Below are 19,648 nucleotides of genomic sequence, written 5' to 3'. Positions count from 1 at the left end.
AAAACCTCCCTGCATAGCCTTGCAAAAGGGGCCCTCGGAATCAAGAGCTCGGTGCTCTTTTGATAGTGTCGAATCTCCGCAAAAGCACGGCTACTCTTTTGTACCTTCTGAGGTCGACGTGGAGGTGCATTTTTGGCACGAGTTGGGGCAGCTTGCTTCCTCTTCTTGTAGACAATGCTCTTTCTCTTTTTTTTCTGCACAGGCACTTCCAACACCTCATAATCTGATTCCACCCACTCTCCATTTGATTCGTGCTCTTCACTATTGACCGGATGTGATGGTGTAGGTCCACTTCCTTTAGGAAGTGTCTTACCCCCAATAGACATGTGAGCCTGATAAGTTTGTATTTGGACTCCGACCCATGGGGCATCTTCATCCTTTTGCGTCTCTTCGGAGCCTTCTGACGGTTGCTTTTGGCTGTTTTTTTCTTTGCCCCGGTCGCTCTCATCCTCCCTGTTGCCATCAGAATCATTGGAGTCCCATGAATAGACAACAAGTCGATGCTTCCGTCTCTCTTTTGCTGCTGTAGAGGACTGGCCATGCTGATTTGAAGCTCCAGCTTCTTCTGTGTGGACTTCACCTTGAGGTTGTGAAGTTCCAGCTTCTGTTGTTGTACCTTTGAGTCGTTGGCCATCCGGCCCCTCTGGATATGCAATCCTAGCCGTTTGTTTTGTTCTTGCCATGGTAGCAGCTAGTAGGGAAAATGACAAAATGAGCGCCTTCAACCTTTAAATAGGTTTTTTTGAGATTTGGGCCCTTTCACACTATGCGGCCAATTGAGTGAAACTCAAATAAAGCAATTGAATTTAACAACTAAACCTGGATCATGCGAACGGCTGACGCGACGCCCAAACGCTGCCTTTTCGATACTTAGTTGCACGCCAAGCTTCATGGCCCAGGGACGCTCACGAGCGTTTCCACTTCTTGGATGCTGTAGTACGGGAGGCGTTGCGTAACTGCTTTCCTAACATCGACTCTCTTGATTTCTCAATAGTATGAGTTCTCCCAAAGGTGTGCCTAAAAAACCAATTAAACATCTCTTGGAGGTAGTTGGAGTGTGAACTACCACCACCATGCCGAGTATTCTTGAAGTAGACTCCTTTTGCTCGATAGTGGGACTTCTCCATGCCTTGTGTACTCCATATATCAAGCGAACCATAGCGGTCCATGAAGTATGCATCATGCGCAAAGAGAATGTGCTAAAACAAACAAAAAGGAGATAAGCTAATAGAAAAGTTACATTTTCAAACATTGCATATGTATTAAGTCCGTTAAAACAAACCATGTAGTGTGTAATCTTGCTTTCAGACCATCCGTCCTTAGCGGCCTTTGTGAATTCATAAAGCACACTCTTGAACTCCTCTCGCTGCTCAACAGTGGTGCTTGAAAGATTCATCAATTGCACAACCTTTTGAAAGGATGACCATACTAGCTTGCGTTGGTTAGCAACCTCCACATTGGGATCTTTGTCCGTCGTGCATGAACAAAAACCTTTCCATAACTCCCACCGCTTCTCACTTGCTAGATCAACACTTTCCTTGGATACCTACATTGGAGACTTTGACATATTCTTGAAAAATCGACGTGCCTTGGCTCCATTCATGGAAACCTTCTGTGCCACCTCATATGTCTTCTCCCTACAAGTCTCTTCTACAATGTTCACCCTTGATCGGTGACATCCAATCTCATTAAGGAGCGTCTCCACCCCCTGCAAGGAGTCTTTTGACCGTTGAAAGGGCTTCATTGTGAAAGCATAATCAATGTGATGCTTTAGGATCCTATCAAATATTTGCATAAACGCATGCAATGTACAAAAGTGAACATTGTTGAGGGAGAAGGGAATTATGGGGTTCCACCTAGGATCTTTGCTATCCCTATTGGGCACCTGCAACATATCACATGAAAGAACCAAAGTTTGCCACTCCCTATGTATATGGTCATCATTATCTTCGTCCTGACCTTCCACTTGAGTTGCTCGACTTGTCTTGTGCCCTTTCGTACAGAATGGACAGGGAAGTAAAGAATTTGCACCTTGTTTTCATCCAAGCATGCACTTTATGGTCTTTAGATCACCACCTAAATGCCATTCAACATCAAACTCCCCACGTCCTGGAACCATGAGCTTATCACCGTTTATTTGAGCTTTAATGACCTCTGTGACCCATGGTATTTTACTGAAAATCCATGCAAGGACTTCATGTGTCTCTTTCGGAACTTCAATTGCACCAAGACACCATATATTCTTCTCTGATTGCACACTAAAAGAGGGCTTTGTCGCTTCACTCGAACTGCAAGATTGCTTCGAATAAGCTAGGGCTTCATTCATAAGCGTGATGCTCATTCTCTTCAACTTTCTCCCTTTAACAATTACACACTCATCCAACTTCAGCATGAATACAAGCTTGCCTTCAAGAACTGCCAACAATATAAAGCCTCAGAATGCATGTTATGACACATCATAGAGCATGTAGGCAACTCTAAACTAGCCTGCATCACTCAAATTGTAGAAAACAGCCATGGACTGTTGCAATCGTATCAAGTCCACAAAGATATTGTTGAATTTGGTGTAAACAAACCCTTCGGTCCGCAACACACTGTTAGAAACAGCACCGCTTCCCTTCCCGCGGCCCTTCCTTCCTTGTGATTTGCTACGGAGCGGCTGAAGAGGCATCATGTCTTCAATATACAAGTAGTCCCCTAATCAGTGAACAACATCTTCATTTGACACCTTCTTGGCAATATGCACTCTGTGAGGAAGTGGAAATAGGTTTTCCGTGACTCCTCGACTTCTTAATGCATCTTTTAACACTTGATGTATTGCTTGATAGCCCTTGGTACTAATCCCAATAGCATCACAAATATCCTGAACATCTAGATCAGTGACAATATTAGAAAAATCACTAAGAACTCTCTTAGTGATTGCGTCTTTCAAGTGTTTTGCCTCTGGAGCATCAAGCATGCCAATAAAATCCTCTTTGTTGAAACAAGAACGAAGTAAAGTAGCCCTAGCTGACGCATTCTCGCCGCCGCACATTTCTTGGACGAAGTTCCTATTGCCCAAAACAACAATGATGAGCCGTATTAAACTTAAACAACATGAGGGACAGAACATGTTACCTCATAGCTGTCACCCTTCGTTTTCTTGCACCTCCACGTGGTGCAAGAGTCTGAATTTCGGACAACTCTCGTTTCCTCACCCTACCTCCCATGGCAGTACTCTTCATGTGTGAAAGAGTATCCTCAAGCTTTTTAATTATATTTTCCTTGGTTGTGATGGTGCTCTTTGCCTCCTCAAGCGAACTAGTAGCTGTTTGTATCTGATCTTGAAGATTGTGGAAACTCCCATTGAGCAACTGCCAACGAAGCAAGTAGATTTCAGACCGCGCAATCTCGTGTTTGTTGAGTCTCTTGCAGTAGCCCAACAAACCGTGCTCTCCATTTCCAACGTATTGCAACAGTGATGGAATGTTTGTAAAAGACGGATGAACATTGAGAGAAGGATCCTTTGGGTACAAGCATCCGTCTGTCCAGAGATCCACATTCTTCTCTCCTTGAGCGCGGCGTTCGTTGGCTGAAGGTAATGTACCCAAGCATGTTTTCTTTGTCGGAACATACTCTTGAGGTAGGCGTAGAAAAAGCCCTGGAGACCTACCGCATGAAGAGCTTGCTGGGACATTGGTCACGTCGTCAAGAGGCATTGTAGGATGGAGAGATGGAGCTTGAAGGATGGAGAGATGGGTGTGTAGGTGCAGCAGCAGGTGCAGGTGCAAGGGGGATGGGTGTAGGAGAGAAGCTTAGATTAGGAGGGAAAGTTTTCAATTTTGGGAGGAATTTCCTAAAAGTTTTGGAGGGAGTCAAAAAATGTTGAATTATGAGTAATTTAACTTAAAAATATTTTTTAAATTATGTGTATATGTTGGGGGTACTTTTTAGGAGGGAATAGAGTTTTTTTGAAAGTTTTTGAAAAAAGTCATTTTTTTGACCTCTTTGACCCACGGATTTGCTTAGGTGGCATGGGAGAGTTAAGAGGCCACTTACAAGTTGGCCAAAAAGCTAGAGAGAGAAGACCCCCTACTTTTCAAATGGTTTACCCCCCCCTTCCCTACTTTTTAAATGGTTACCCCCCCCCCCCCCTTCCCCCTACCTTTTCAGGGGTCAAAGGTGGACGAGACCCTACCAAAATAGCCCCATTCAAAGCCTTTGTCCCCCTTAATATTGGCAGGCCTCCTTTAAATTAGGGATTCTTACAAGGCCCATGGAGAGTCCATTTTTTTCCTAATGGCTTCTCTTTCACGAGTCTATCCACAAATATGTAGACAAGTTTTGGGATTTACATCTCAAGGCTACTGTCTTTCAAAAGACAGACTTCACTAAGCAAAAGCAACAATTTTATGCATGATTACCTAAAGAGATGGCCGAGTACATAAACTCAATGGCTTGGTACTATCATCGAAGTAATCCGCCACACCATGGTTGCTTAGCGCATCAATTTCCAACAAGGGGCTAGACGGAATGTCAAGCCCATGGAAAGCAAAGACAAAAGTGATGCAAAGGAAAAAACCAATGCCCAAAATTCTTCCCAAGGCAATTCCAACAACAACAATCTGTCCAAGGAGAAGGGAGTTTACAAAGGTAAAAACAAACTCTCTCCTGAAGAGCTTGAAGTTTTTCGCAAGGACCATAAATGTTTTAAGTGTCGGGAGCAAGGACATGGCTATCGTTCTTTCCCCAAGACAAATGCTTGCAATGAGAATCCTAAAGCTTCCACCTTCGAAGCTCCAAAAGAGGATGCTCATTGCAAAGGATCACCTCTCTCCTATGCTTGGGGAAGGGTAAGGGAGTATGATGCTTTCATCTTTTCTAACCCAGGCTCTACTCACAACTTCATATCAACGGAGTTGGCCACCAAGTTGGGCATTCAAGCTTTTGAGATGGGAGATATTGTACTGGATAACATAGCTTTCAAGGGACAGCAAGCCTTTGTTACTTCCTTGATTGGGAAGTTGAGGCTTCATGTCCAAAGCTATGTCGACAAAGAAGACTTTTTCATCTCTCTTCTCCAACATGAGGATGCTATCCTAGGGGCACCATGGTTCATCTGCATGGCTGCCAACATGAAGCTCTGTGAAAGGAGAATCTACTTCACATATATACAGGGAAAAGAACATGTATATAGATGCTAGTGAGTCTAGTCATACTATACCACTTTAAATCCTCTTGCTTTTGATAAATCAATGAAGAGCTCCGTTTTTGCGTACATGATTTTTGTCAAAGAGTCCCTAAAAGTTCCTAATGTTTCATCAAATATAAATGGTAGGAATCAAGAAGAGTCAGACTTGTCTAATTTTCTAAAAGGATTCCAAGATGTGTTCATAAATGATATCCCTATGGTACTCCAAACGAGGAGATGATGACCATCAAATTGAGCTCCTACCAGGAAGCTCACTGCCTAGCAAGCCTCCTTATCAAGTTCTCAAGCTCAACAAGAGGAGATCATGAGGCACGTACAAGACTTGGTAGACAAAGGCATGGTGAGTCCTATCTCCTCTCCCTTTTGTTCTCCAATCCTTTTAGCGCAAAAGAAAAATGGTATATACCGTATGTGTGTGTACTATTGAGCACTAAACCATATCACTATCAAAAACAGATTTCCCATGCCTCGGTTAGAAGATCAATTTGATAAGCTACAAGGTGCTACCTACTTCAATAGGATTGACCTTAAAAGTGGCTATCATCAAATAAGGATAGTGAATGAAGATATCCTAAAGACCGCGTTTGGCACAACGTTTGGTCTGTATGAATATCTAGTCATGCCTTTTGGCTTGACTAATGCACTAGCCACGTTCAATCAATTAATGGAGACAATTTTTAGACCCTACCGTAAATTCAGTGGAGCGTTCTTTGATGATATCATTATCTGCTCCAAGTCATTGGAGGAACACAAGCAACATCTCCAAGTGATTTTTCAAGCACTAAGGGAGAACAAGCTTTTTCTCAATCAAAAGAAAAGCGAATTTTTCCTCCAAGATATTCAATACTTAAGTCATATTATCTCTCAAGATGGTATCCGAATGGATCCATCAAAATCGGAGGTAATAAAAGAATGGCTTAATCCAAGGAATCTACATAAGCTAAGAAGCTTTATTGGTATGTGTGCATACTATAGACACTTCATAGAAAAATTCTCTCAAATAGAAGGACGGTTACATGACTTAACAAAGAAGAACGTTAAGTATTCATGGACTACTAAGGAGCAGAATGCTTTTGACAAGCTCAAAGAGAAGCTTACCTCCCAACTAGTCCTCATGCTTCCGGATCTCTCAAAGCCACCTGAGGTCCAATGTGATGCTTGTGGTAATTGCCTTGGAGAAGTCTTGTTTCAAGAAGGGCATGCAATAGCATTTGAGAGCCAAAGGCTCGATACAGATGAACGAGTCTTGGGCATTTATGAGGAAGAGCTTTAGCTGTTCTACATACCCTAGACACATGGAAGCATAGAGGCATTCAACCTACTCTCCGAGGAGTAGAAACTTACTTCTATTAGCCTACCATGAAAGTGGACATACAAGAGTATATTTCAAAATGTGTAGTATGCCAAAAGACCAAGTATGATAGAGGGAAGCAACCTAGATTACTCCAGCCATTGCCATTCCCAAATTCACCATGGGAGAGTATATCCATGGATTATATCTTTGGATTATCGAAGTCTATCCATGGGAATACGGGAATATGGACAATAGTTGGCAGGTTTAGCAAGCAAGCACATTTTATTCCTGTGAAAAAGACTATTAAGGCACACCAAATGGAAACTCTCTTCATATCATAGATTTTCAAACACCATGGATTGCTGACATCCAGCATGTCAGATAGAGATCCTAGAATGATCAATAATTTTTGAAAAGGTCTCTTTGAAAATCTAGGAGCAAGATTGAATTTCTCTTCGGCCTATCACCCACAAACAGATGGCCAAAGTGAGATAGCCAATCTTAGGATACTCGATCAACTAAAGACTTATGTTACCGAAGTATATCAACGCTCACAATGGAAAAAGTACTTACCTCTTGTAGAATATGCGTACAATAATAGTGTCCATACTTCTACAAGAAAAGCACCTTTTGAAATCATTGAGGGAAGACCTAAAAGTCCCTTGCTACTCAAAGTACATGGGAAGATCTTCGTTGACGATGAGTATAATCATGACCTACAAGAATCTTTCCAAAAGATTAAGGAGGCTATATCGATCTCTCAACAAAGGAAAAAAGCTGCTCCTGACAAGCACATAAGGGCCTTAACATTTAAGGAGGCTATATCCATCTCTCAACAAAGGCAAAAAGATGCTCCTGACAAGCACATAAGGGCCTTAACATTTAAAGAAAATGATTGGGTCTTACTTAAGTTTTCCAAGGCTCAGTTGAGGCGAACGACATGCAAAAATCCTATGGGCCATCAAAAGTATTATGCTACATTAGCAAAAAGATACTATAGTCCTTTTCAAATCTTGAAGCCAATCAATGAGATGGCTTATCAACTCAAGTTTCATGTGAGCTTACTTAAGCCCTACAAAGGAGATCCACCAAGTGAACCAATTATTGAAGAGCCTCCCGAAATTGAAGACCAAGAAGAGGTGTTGCAACCTGAAGCTATCCTTCGGCATGAAGACAAGGTACTACAACATGGTAAGATTATCCGATGGTATCTTATTAAGATAAAAGATTATACTTTTAAAGATGCTAGATGGATGCAAGGAATACAACGTAAGGATAGTATGAACCTTGTCAATACTTACAATACTATATTAGAGTAACAAAATGTACAAATTTCTTTCAAATGAGCAATGCTTTTGTCTTATAAGACTAATTCTCTTTTTATTGTGCACAAATATAGTTTGCATGCTTAGAATCATGTTTGTGATGACGGTGGTGCAGCCAAAGTTGGTACGAGCCCAAAGACTGTAGACATTGCGCCCAAAGCCCAAAAAATACAAGGGTGCGGTAGCAATCGCATGATCAAAGAGCAGAAAGATAAAGAAGAAGATAGAGCATGGTGTGTCGGGCTATGATACGATGGCCCCCCTTCAACCATAGAGTCCGAGGGAGGCTATGCACAAAGAAAATCATGGAAACTGAGGTGTAGTTGTTGTGCCGCAAAATTGGGTACGTACGGTGCAAGACTTTTCCTAGAAAATGCAAGAGTTGCGGCTAAGCATGATGGATAGAGGACAGCTAAGAGGAGCAAGGGGCAGGGCAGGGCCGCTGCCAGGTAGGTGCTGCAATTGTGGAGAGGAGGGGCATTATGCACCTAATTGTCCTCATCCACCAAGAGAGAGAGGAGGCATTTACCCGATGTTTGGTAGAGGTCAAGGTCAAGGGCAGTTCAATGGTCCAAGAGAACAAGTGGTGGAGAATCGTGTGCAACTAGCTCCGCCGAATGGAGGCGAGGTCCCAAGGGTGAATATTATCAGGGTGGATAAGCAGGATATCAAAGTTTTGGCCAACAAGAGGGCAAGAGTTGAGAGAGAGATTGAGAAAGAGCAGGAAACTAGAGCTCGTAAAGGCAAAGAGAAAGTGTACAAAGGCAGAGAGTAGCCTGAGCCTAGCAAAGAAGGAGATGCCACCAAATCAAGCAAGTGGATTTCCAATTAGGATGTGGCTATCCTGAGTACAACCTAGTAAGTGATGTTCAAAATAAAAAAGCAAACATTACTTTTGGTTAGTTGTTGGCTTTAAATCCAAAATTGAGGAGGCAGTGGTCTACGAGTGTTAGCACCAGGCTGCCAAGAGCTAAGGGGAAATGTGCAAGCGGTGCAAAACATGGCATTTGGGGTAGGTAGCCCGACTGATGTTCTTTCGCTGATGGATGTGATTATAGAAAAGAGGATGAAGGTATAGGCCTACATAGATGAAGAATCACAGGTTTGTGTCTTGACAGAAGCATCCATGAAGGAGACGAGAGTCAATGTGGTATCCAAGTTGAATGTGCACATGAGGATGGCCAACCATACTAAAGCTAGGTGTCTAGGTATGGCTCAGGATGTGAAGGTCAAAGTAATGGGCATAGAGTGCCTGATAGAATTTTTTGTGATGAAGGTAGGAGATAATGCTTATCCAATCATTTTGGGTAGGCCATGGCTTTTGGAAATAGGTGCTAAGCATGATTGGGAGAGCAAAGTGTTCACCTTGCCTGGCAAAGAGAAGGGGAGACAGATTGTGCTTGATTTGAAGACCAAGTAGAGCAGTTCTCGTCCTATGACAATTAAAGATGAAGGCAACACGACGAGTTATGAGTACAAGACGGAGACGGCCTATGATGAAGGCTACACTAGCACAGAGGAAGAGGAGAGAGAGGAAGACATGTTGAAGATAGATGGAGATTTGTTCGGAGTCACCATAGATGACTCCCCTCCTAAAGAAACAGGTATGCAGCCTCAAGCTCTTGGTTTAATCATAGAGGAGGTTTCAAACATGTTAAGTGAAGATTTGACCAAGGGTGAGAAGGAAAGTTATGTTCAATTGTGTGGGTCTTATCCAAACCTGTTTGCAATGGAATACAAGCATTTGTGTGGTGCAAGAGAGGTACAACACAAGATTGTTCTCAAGAAGGGACATAGGCCTAAAGCACAGAAGCTAAGAAGACTAGGGGATATCCAAAAGGAGGCCCTTTGCCAGGAGTTGTTGGATGCAGGCATCATATACCCTGCGAAAGAGTCAAAGTGGATCTGATGCAGGCATCATATACCTTGCAAAAGAGTGAGAGTGGATCTGATGCAGGCATCATATACCCTGCGAAAGAGTCAGAGTGGGTCTCACCAGTGGTTATAACCCCTAAGAAGAATGGAAAATGGAGGGTGTGTGTCATTACAAGCCACTAAATGCAGCGACCAAGAGAAATCACTATCCACTACCGTTTCAAGACGAAATCCTAAACCAGGTGGCTAGGCATGAGAGATACTCGATCAATTATGGATGGTTTCTCGGGGTACTTTCAGATAGGGATTGCACTCGAAGACCAGCTGAAGAATACGTTCATATCATCTCCATGGGGTTGTTTTGCTTACCAGAGGATGCCGTTCGGCTTGGTGAATGCATATGCCACCTTCCAAGATTGGATGAACAGGGTATTTGGTCCATATTTGGGCCACTTTATGAGGGTCTTCATGGATGATATAGGCTACTACAGCTCAATATTGGAGCACCTATCAAAGCTGCAGCTATGCTTTCAAAGGCTTGATGAAGAAGGAGGTTAGATGAACCCCAAGAAGTGCAAGCTAGCACAGCCTTGAGCGCAGCTATTGGGTCATATGGTGTCGCAGAACGGTATAGAGGCTGATCCCAAGAAGGTGAAGGCATTGGTGTTGATGGAGCCGCGTTTAGATGCTCTAGGTTTGGCTTTGTTTGTTCATGTCAGCTAAGCTATCTTTTGTGCTTCTTTTGGATGTTGTCGCAATATATGCATCCTCTTCAAAAATAGAGCTCAGCAGGTGCACGGTTATGAGTGGGATGAGGAAGCTCAGGAAGCTTTTGACAGTGTCAGTTGCCAGCGGTGTCATCTAGCTCCGCTTCAATGATAAGAAAATGAGCAAAGGGATGCCAATCAGGTTTATTTGAATCCTATATGATTATTCAACAGTACTATGGGCTTGATAACAAGCCAATTCTAAGCTAAAAGTATGCCAGATGCGGTTCTGAAGGGTCAAAAGATATCTTGTTAATGCTAACAGAGAGTATGTTTGAGGTGGTCATAGCTGGGATTTTATTGATCAAAATTGTAGTACTTGAAATGCTTTACAGGCATGTCTTTACGGCTTGTCAATTGGAGCTACAGATATGAAGTTATGTCAGTTTGAAGGTTGATTAGTAGCAGATCCGTATCGGATTGGGTAGCTGCTGATGAAGGGCCAAAGTGTATGGCCCTAAAGGGTTCACTTTGAGGAGCATGTCGATCTTTTCATTTCGTCAATCGGAGTTCCGGTTGTCAAGATATGACCAATTTAAGTTTTACCGGGGGCTGGTTCCGTACCACTCTGGTCGCCTCAGGCAGTTGTTCATCTGGTAATTTTTGCTTCGTTAGCGTAGGAGGCGAAATCACAAATATGAAAGCACGTTCATCCACGTGGCTGTCATTTTGTAACATGTGCATCCATATTATTAACACTAATATGTCTGGACGATTTTAACAAAATCCTGATTCTTACAGCTGATTGGAAGCGAGGCAAAAATGAAAATCGGCTGCGGACTTGGTCGTTGTCTTTCATGCCGCCGTTCTCTCTGTCTCCCCCATGTGATGACTCCTGAGGAGCCAGATGTTTCATGCCATCTGACTAGACGATTGGAAAGGTGGTGCTCTCTATCTCTCTCTCTCTGGCATCCTGTGCTCGCTAGCTCTCTCTTCTCTCTCTATACCTCCTTCCTGCTCCTGTGTTGTACAGCGTGCAGAGCACTGCTGTCGGTTTAGAACCCTCTCTCTCTCTCTCTCTCTCTCTCTCTCTCTTTCTTTAGTGGCTGAATGCGGTGCAATCGACAGCTGACCAATTGCGTGCAGGGCTACAACAGCAAGTTATGGCGTGGAGGGTAGTGTTAGTAGGAGATGGAGGTTGCAGTTGGAAGGCATGAGGACAGGAAGGACGGCGATGGAAAAGTGTGGTAGTCGAACCACTGATGGGGATAGCGCGCAAGCAATAGAGGGTACTGTCAAAGCTCCGAAGGTGGAGATGATGGAGCTAGACAGTGGCACACAAGGTTGACTAGGCATGGTCAGCATCCGGCTCTCTCCCTCTCTCTCTCTCTCTCTCTCTATTTAGTGGCTGAATGCGGTGCAATCGACAGTCCACCAATTGCGTGCAGCGTACAACAGCAAGTTATGGCGTGGAGGGTAGTATTAGTGGGAGATGGAGGTTGCAGTTGGAAGGCATGAGGAGACGAAGGACGGCGATGGAAAAGTGTGGTAGTCGAGCCACTGATGGGGATAGCGCGCAAGCAGCAGAGGGTACTATCAAAGCTCTGAAGGTGGAGATGACGGAGCTAGAGAGTGGCACACAAGGTTGACTAGGCATGGTCAACTGCATCCGGCAGAGGAGCCAGGGGTGGGGAGAGCGTGAGTGAGAGGGCAAGGTGAGCGAGAGGGTAAAGGGGCCAATAAACCCCCCCCCCCCCCCCCCCCCAAAGAAAAGACAATGACACCTCCAATAATAAGACAAAGCTGAACCAACTTTGTGCAATTCAAAAGAATGCTCAACGTTCATTTTATTTGAAATGCAACCTTTTCATTGGGCAATGGATGACTTTAACCCTTGTTGACACCCATGTCTTTCTTTTGGGGTTGGTGTGTCTTCTTTTTCACACCCATTTTTGTTACACAGGAATGCATAAATGGATTTATAACTTTTGGCTCCGATCATCAAAAAAGTTGAGATCAATTTTTTCGTAAAGCTCTCCACGAAGCGAATCAAATGAGCTGCTGACTGGTTATAATTGAGCTCGGAGATCGGAGATCTAAGCTCCCTCTCTTAGGTGGCCTTAAGTTGGGGGTTTTACCCTAGAGAAGGCAATTTGTGGGGCAGAGGCATCTCTCTCTCCCCTCTGCATTCGAAGAGTTGCAGCCATACAGTTGTCTCTCTCTCTCTCTCTCTCTCTCTCTCTCTCTCTCTCTCTCCCCTCCTCACCCATTTGATCATGCGCTACAGTCTGTAGGGTATCTCTCTCTCTCTCTCTCTCTCTCTCTCTCTCTCTCTCTCTCTCTCTACGCTCATGCGAAGACTGCCAGCCAGGGGAGCGTGTAAGGCACGGGAGGCAACACACAACTCGCCTTTGCAGAAAAGAGAGAGAGAGAGAGAGAGAACGCAGTCAGTGCGACACAGAGTGGTGAGAACTGAGAATGAGAGTAGACAAAAGACCTGCCGACGTGGATTTGGGGGGTGGAATATTCTTAGAGTATCATAAAAAGTAACTCCATATGTTTTATTTGAGCGAGTAGGATAGCGAGCGGCGAAGCCGCCTCTCTCTGTCTCTCTCTATCTCTCTCTGTGTCACTGTGCTCCCGGAGCTGCAGGCCACACCCGCCGGTTGAAGCAGGTTCTGACGCATGGCAAGGGGGGGAACCGGAATTCCCTCCCCCTTTATCCTTAGTATAGATTCGCAAGCTGTTTTTAACGCAGGCCAAAAAAAGCGAGGAGTCACCTACACAGGCATCTTGAAGGCATGCGGCTCCGAGCAATGATCCAAGTGCAAATCGAGGGTCCTCTGTCTCTATTTGCCTACGACTACCTCCACCCTGTCTAGTCTTTTATCTAGTCTCAGCCTGCGTCACGGCTCACGTGCGATGGTCCTTGTACTCAAAATGGTGCTAAGCAGCTCTCTGTTGTAGAGTGCAACTCCCTAAATTGAGGCATGGCTCGACCCAGGAGTAGGGCAGCAACAACTCAAAGAGAATTCATGATGAGATTGCGTGATCGGTGATGCTTTGATCCAATATGTATGTCAAATGTGAGAGAATTCATGATGAGATTGTGTGCTCGGTTGTGCTTTGATCAAATATGTATGTCAAATGTCAGACTCTCACGAAAGCACGAAAAGTTCTTGATGGGTATCCTTTTCGTGATTATCTTTGCGAGGTGGATAAAATATCTTGTAAGCATCACCGGTACATTGTAAGTCAGAGGCTGTTTAAAAAAGATATCATACTTGGCACTGTCTTGGTCGATATGTATGCCACATGTGGTTCGCTTGAGAAAGCACAAAGAGTGCTTGAGGAGCTACTTCCTGTCTGGAATGTTGTCTCTTGGATTACAATGATTGCGGGATGTGCGCAACAAGAGCAGGATCAAAAATCTATACGTTGGTTTCAGCGGATGCAAAGCAAGCTCTCTCTATATCCCCATGTAAGGATCACTTGGAATGATGTCTCTTGGAATTCACTGGTCACAAGACACGCACAGCAGGAGCAGGGCCAAAAAGCTCTAGGCTATTTTCAGCTTCCTATCAAGAGTGTGGACTCTTGGAATGTAGTGCTAAGCAGCTCCTCGAATCTAAGCAGCTCTTTGTTGCAGAGTGCAACTCCTTGAAGTGAGACACGTCTCGACCCAGTAGTAGGGCAACAACAACTCAAAGAGAATTCATGATGAGATTGTGTGCTTGGCGGTGCTTTGATCGAATATGTATGTCAAATGTGAGACACTCACAAAAGCACAAAAAGTTCTCAATGGGTATCCTTTCCGTGATTATCTTTGCGGGGTGGATAAAATATCTTGTAAGCATCACCGGTATATTGTAAGTCAGAGGCTGTTTAAAAAAGATGTCATACTTAGCATTGTCTTGGTCGATATGTATGCCACATGTGGTGCACTTGAGAAAGCACAAAAATTTCTTGAGGAGCTGCTTCCTATCCGGAATGTCGTCTCTTGGATTGCAATGATTGCGGGATGTGCGCAACAAGAGCAAGACCAAAAAGCTCTAGGCTTTTTTCAGCGGATGCAAAGCAAGCTCTCTCTATATCCCCATGTAAGGATCACTTAGAATGATGTCTCTTGGAATGCACTGGTCACGGGATACGCACAACAGGAGCAGGGCCAGAAAGCTCTAGGATGTTTTCAGCTTCCTATCAAGAGTGTGGACTCTTGGAATGTAGTGCTTGCAGGATTTTCTACACAAGAGAAAGCTCTAGTTTGTTTTCAGCAGATGTGATCAAGCAAGGGCCTTTCTCCAGATGCAATCACCTATGCATGTATCTTGAAGGCATGTGGCCCTATGCAAGATGTTGATATGGGCACAAAACTTCACAATTATATTGTGAGTCAGAGGCTGTTGAATAAAGATGCCATGCTTGGCATTGTCTTGGTCGATGTATATACCAAACGTGGTGCGCTTGAGAAAGAACAAAAAGAGCTTGAGGAGCTTCATGTCCAGAATATCGTCTCTAGGATATCTATGCTCGATATGTATGCCGAATGTGGTGCCCTCACCAAAGCACGTAAGGCATCCTTTTTGGGATGTCTCTTGTAGCGCTTTGATTGTAGGATGAAAGAGACTTTAACACAAGCGTAAACGGTTGCATGTGGAGAGAGACCCTCTGTTTCCTCCAGTATCATGTTTGTTTCGAGCAGCTGTTTTCAGCGGATGCAGAGCGAGGGCCTCTCTCTAGATGCAATCACATACGCGTGCATCTTGAAAGCACACAAGACGCTGGTTTGGGCTTAAAAATTCACTCTGATATTGTAAGTAAGGGGTTGTTGCAAAAAATTGCAATGCTTGGCAATGCCTTGGTCGACATGTATGCCAGATGTGGTGCTCTAGTGCGGGATGTCGTCTTTTGGAACGCATTGATTGCTGGATATGCCCAACAACGACCCCCGACCAGCAAGCTCTGGACTGGTTTTAGCAGGTGCAAAGTGAAGGCCTTTCTCCAGACGCTGTCACCTATGTGTGCATCTTGCATGCATGTCGCTCTATGAAAATTGCTCTCGAAAAGAGATGGTGTGCTTGGCACTGCCTTGGTCAATATGTATGACACTTCACCAAGGGTTGTTCATAAAACTTGTCGTGCTTGGGAATGCCTTGGTTGATACATATGCTGAATGTGGTGCACTTCAGAAAGCACAAAACGAGCTTGAGGATCTTCTTACCCCAATACATTGATTGCGGGATAAGCGCATCAGGAGCCCGGGCCAGAAATCTCTCTGTTGTTTTCAGAGGATCCGAAGTGAGGGCCTCTCTCCAAAAGCAATCACATACGCGCGCATCTTGAAGCCACATGTGTGTACGCAAGATGCCATTATGGGCTTAAAAATTTGTTCTGATATTGTTAGTCAGGGGTTGCAGTAGAAACCTGCCGGACCTGGCAATGCCTTGCTTGATATGTACATCAAATGTGGTGCTCCTGTGAAGGATGTGGTCTTTTGGAATGCACTGATTGCAGGATATGTCCAACAACGACCGGGACAGGAAGCTATGGGTTGTTTTGAACAGGTGCATTCGCGAAGCGAGGGCCTTTCTCCAGATGCTATCACCTACGTATGCATATTGCAGGCATGTGGCTCGATGCAACATGCTCTGTGAAAGAGATGGCATGCTTGGCACTGCCTTCATTGATATGTATGCCAAATGTGGGACACTTCAGCTAGGGATTTTTTAAAAAGTTGTCTTGCTTGGAAATGCCTTGGTTGATACGTATATGTATGCTGAATGTATTTCACTTCAGAAAGCACAAAACGTACTTGCGAAGCTTCTACTCCCGAATGCCGTCTCCTGCAGCGCATTGATTGCGGGAATGTACGCCAACTGTGGGGCACTTCAGATACGGCTGTTTCAAAAAATTATCGTGCTTGGGATATGTTCTTATGCAAGACTTTCATATGGGTAAGAGAATTCAATCAACCGGCGCTGCTTGGCAATGCATTGGTCCATATGTATGTCAAATGTGGTGCCATCATGGAAACATGAAATGTCTTTATAGGCATGCTCTTCACTTGAAATGTGTTGTCTGTAGAATACTCCCAAAACGTGCTTGAGGAGCTTCCTGTCCCGAGTGCCGTCTCTTGGAGTGTATTGATTGCAGGATACACACAACAGGAGCAGGGCCAGAAAGCTCTTGGTTGTTTTCAACGGATGCAAAAGGAGGGCCTCTCTTAGATGCAATCACATAAGCGTGCATCTTGTAGGCATGTTTGTTGTATGCAAGATGCCGACATGCGCTTATAAATTCACTCTGATATTGTTAGTCAGGGGCTGTTGCAAAACTTTGCCATTCTTGGAAATGCCTTGGTCGAGACATATGCCAAATGTGGTGCACTTCAGAAAGCACAAAACGTGGTTGTGGATCTTCCTATCCCAAATGTCGTCTCTTGGAGTGCATTGATTGCTAGATACGCACAACAGGAGCAACGCCAGAAAGCTCTCAGATATTTTCAGCAGATGCAGAGGGAGGGTCTCTCTCTATATGCAATCACATAAGTGTGCATCTTGAAGGCACACAAGACGTTGTGGGATTTAAAATTCACTCCGATATTGGTAGTAAGGGGATGTTGAAGAAAATTAACATGCTTGGCAATGCCTTGGTCGAGATCTATGCCAGATGTGGTGCTCTTGTGCAGGATGTCGTCTTCTGGAACATACAGATTGCAGGATATGCCCAACAACAGCAGGCCGGCAAGCTCTGGGCTGTTTCCAGTAGGTGCAAAGCGAGGGCCTTTCAAGTTTCTCCAGACTCTATCACCTACGTGTGCATCTTGCAGGCATCTGGCTCTATGCAAATTGCTCTCAAAAAGAGATGGCGTGCTTGGCAATGCCTCGATCGATATGTATGCCAAATGTGGGACACTTCAGCAAGGGTTGTTCATAAAAATTTTCGTTCTTGGCAATACCTTCATTGATACATATGGTAAATGTGGTGCACTTCAGAAAGCACAAAACGAGCTTGAGGAGCTTCCTATTCCCAATATCGTCTCTTGGAGTGCAATGATTGCAAGATACGTGCAACAGGAGCAGGGACAGAAATCTCTCGGCTGTTTTCATCGGATCCAAAACGAGGGCCTCTCTCCAAATGCAATCACATATGTGTTCATCTACAAGGCATGTGTCTGTACGCAAGATGCCAATATGGGCTTAAAAATTCACTCTGATGTAGTTAGTCATGGGTTGCTGCAGAAAACTGTTGTGCCTAGAAATGCCTTGGTTCATATGTACGCCAAATGTGGTACTCTTGTGTGGGATGTCATCTTTTGAAATGCACTGATTGCAAGATATGCGCGACACAGGTCAGGCCAGGAATCTTGGTTGTTTACAACACCTGTTTACAACAGGTGCGAAGCGAGGGTCTTCTCCAGATGCTATCACCTACGTGTACATCTTGCAGGCATGTGGCTGTATGCAAGAGGCTCTCTAAAAGAGATGGCGTGCTTGGCACTGCCTTTGTCGATACGTATGCCAAATGTGGGGCACTTTCACTAGGGCGTTTTCATAATTGTCGTGCTTGGCAATCGCTTCTTCGATACGTATGCTGAATGTGGTGCACTTTAGAAAGCACAAAACGTGCTTGAGGAGCTTCATGTCCCGAATGCCATCTCTTTGAGTTCATTGACTGCGGTAATGTACGCCAATTGTGGAACACTTCAGCAAAAAGTTGTCGTGCTTGGAAAACTCTGATATTGTTAGTAAGGGGCTATTGCAACCAATTTCGATGCTTGGCAATGCCTTGGTTGATATGTATGCCAGATGTGGTGCTCCTGTGTGGGATGTCATCTTTTGGAACGCACTGATTGCAGGGTATGCCCAACAATGGCCAGGCCAGCAAGGTCTGGGCCTTTTTTAGCACATGCAAAGAAAGCGCCTTTCTCCAGACGCTATCACCTATGTGTGCATCTTGCAGGCATGTGGCTCTATGAAAATTGATCTCGAAAAGAGATGGAAAGTGGCTGATACAGGCACAAAAAAGAACTTTTTTATTGTTGTTCAGAGGCTGTTGAAAGAAGATGTTGCGTTTCACACAATTTTGGTCGGTTGACACATGTGTTGTGCTTAAGAAGGTGACGATTTCTCACCAGCCAAAGTCTCTTGGAGTGCTTTTATATCCAATTATGCCAAGCAAGGGCATGTGAGGAAGCTCTGAAATTCATGTTCTTCATGACCATTTTGCCCGAAATGTTGCTTGTCGAATGCATTAAATGATGGGAATGGCGCCTCTTTCATCAATGCATAGATAGTGGGACACACACTGCAAGAGCAACCCCAAAAATCTCTAGGCTATTTTCATCTTTCTATCTACAGTGTGGACAAGGAGAATGCACTCACTATGGCATGTGTGCAACAAGAGCAAGGCTAATGAGCGATACATAAAAGAAGTTGTGCTTGGCTTTGCCTAGGACTATGTGGACATCACATATGGTGCTCTTTAGAACGCACTAAAAGCACTCGAGGAGCTTCCACTACACCTCAACTATCATGTTTGTTCATAGCATTGCAATGATACAAAAGGTTAAATGTAATCTGTGTGCATCGATGATAAATGCACGGTGAGTAAGCATTACCATTTTTTGATTTTTGACACTGAGAACGCAGTTAATGAATGCCCTGAAAATTGCACGCTGTTGTGGGAATGGCACGTTCCCTCGTATTATAAAAATTGGGGAGGATTGTGCAAACTCTCCCATGCAAAGAGACTTGCATGCATTTTTTTTTTGGAACATAAAAATAGAACAACAAAACAATTAATAACATTGACATCTTCTATGATTACAAACATTGATCTTGACAAAACTCGAACCCTCTTTGTGGTTTTTGCAAGGTAATAGAGTGAGATTGACTCAAAGAATTGATACAATCTAAAATCTAAAAACATATTTAGACATATCAACATTGAGACATGAAGATCATCGCGTTGTCAAAATAGGATTATGTTAACTCAAGGTAATAGGATTTGTGGAAAACAAAGCACAAGCTCTCTCTCTTTCTCTCTCTCTTAGCATTTCTCTTCTAAGTTCTTGTTTTGTCTTACCCTTGGACCCACTTCAACTCAATACAAATGCGGCTAATGAAGCATTCTAGTTGAGCTTCAGCCAGGTTCTAGAAAATGGTATCATGTTCAAAATCTCATCTCTTATAGTGCATTGATAGCTAGTGCTTCAGTTGAATTGTATACCATGGCCGGTTAATGGAAGTTCAAA

The sequence above is a fragment of the Adiantum capillus-veneris genome, chromosome 28 (genome assembly GCF_014529385.1).
Source record: "Adiantum capillus-veneris isolate H3 chromosome 28, ASM1452938v2, whole genome shotgun sequence".
NCBI classification, from domain to species: domain Eukaryota; kingdom Viridiplantae; phylum Streptophyta; class Polypodiopsida; order Polypodiales; family Pteridaceae; genus Adiantum; species Adiantum capillus-veneris.
This window is presented reverse-complemented; position numbering follows the sequence as displayed.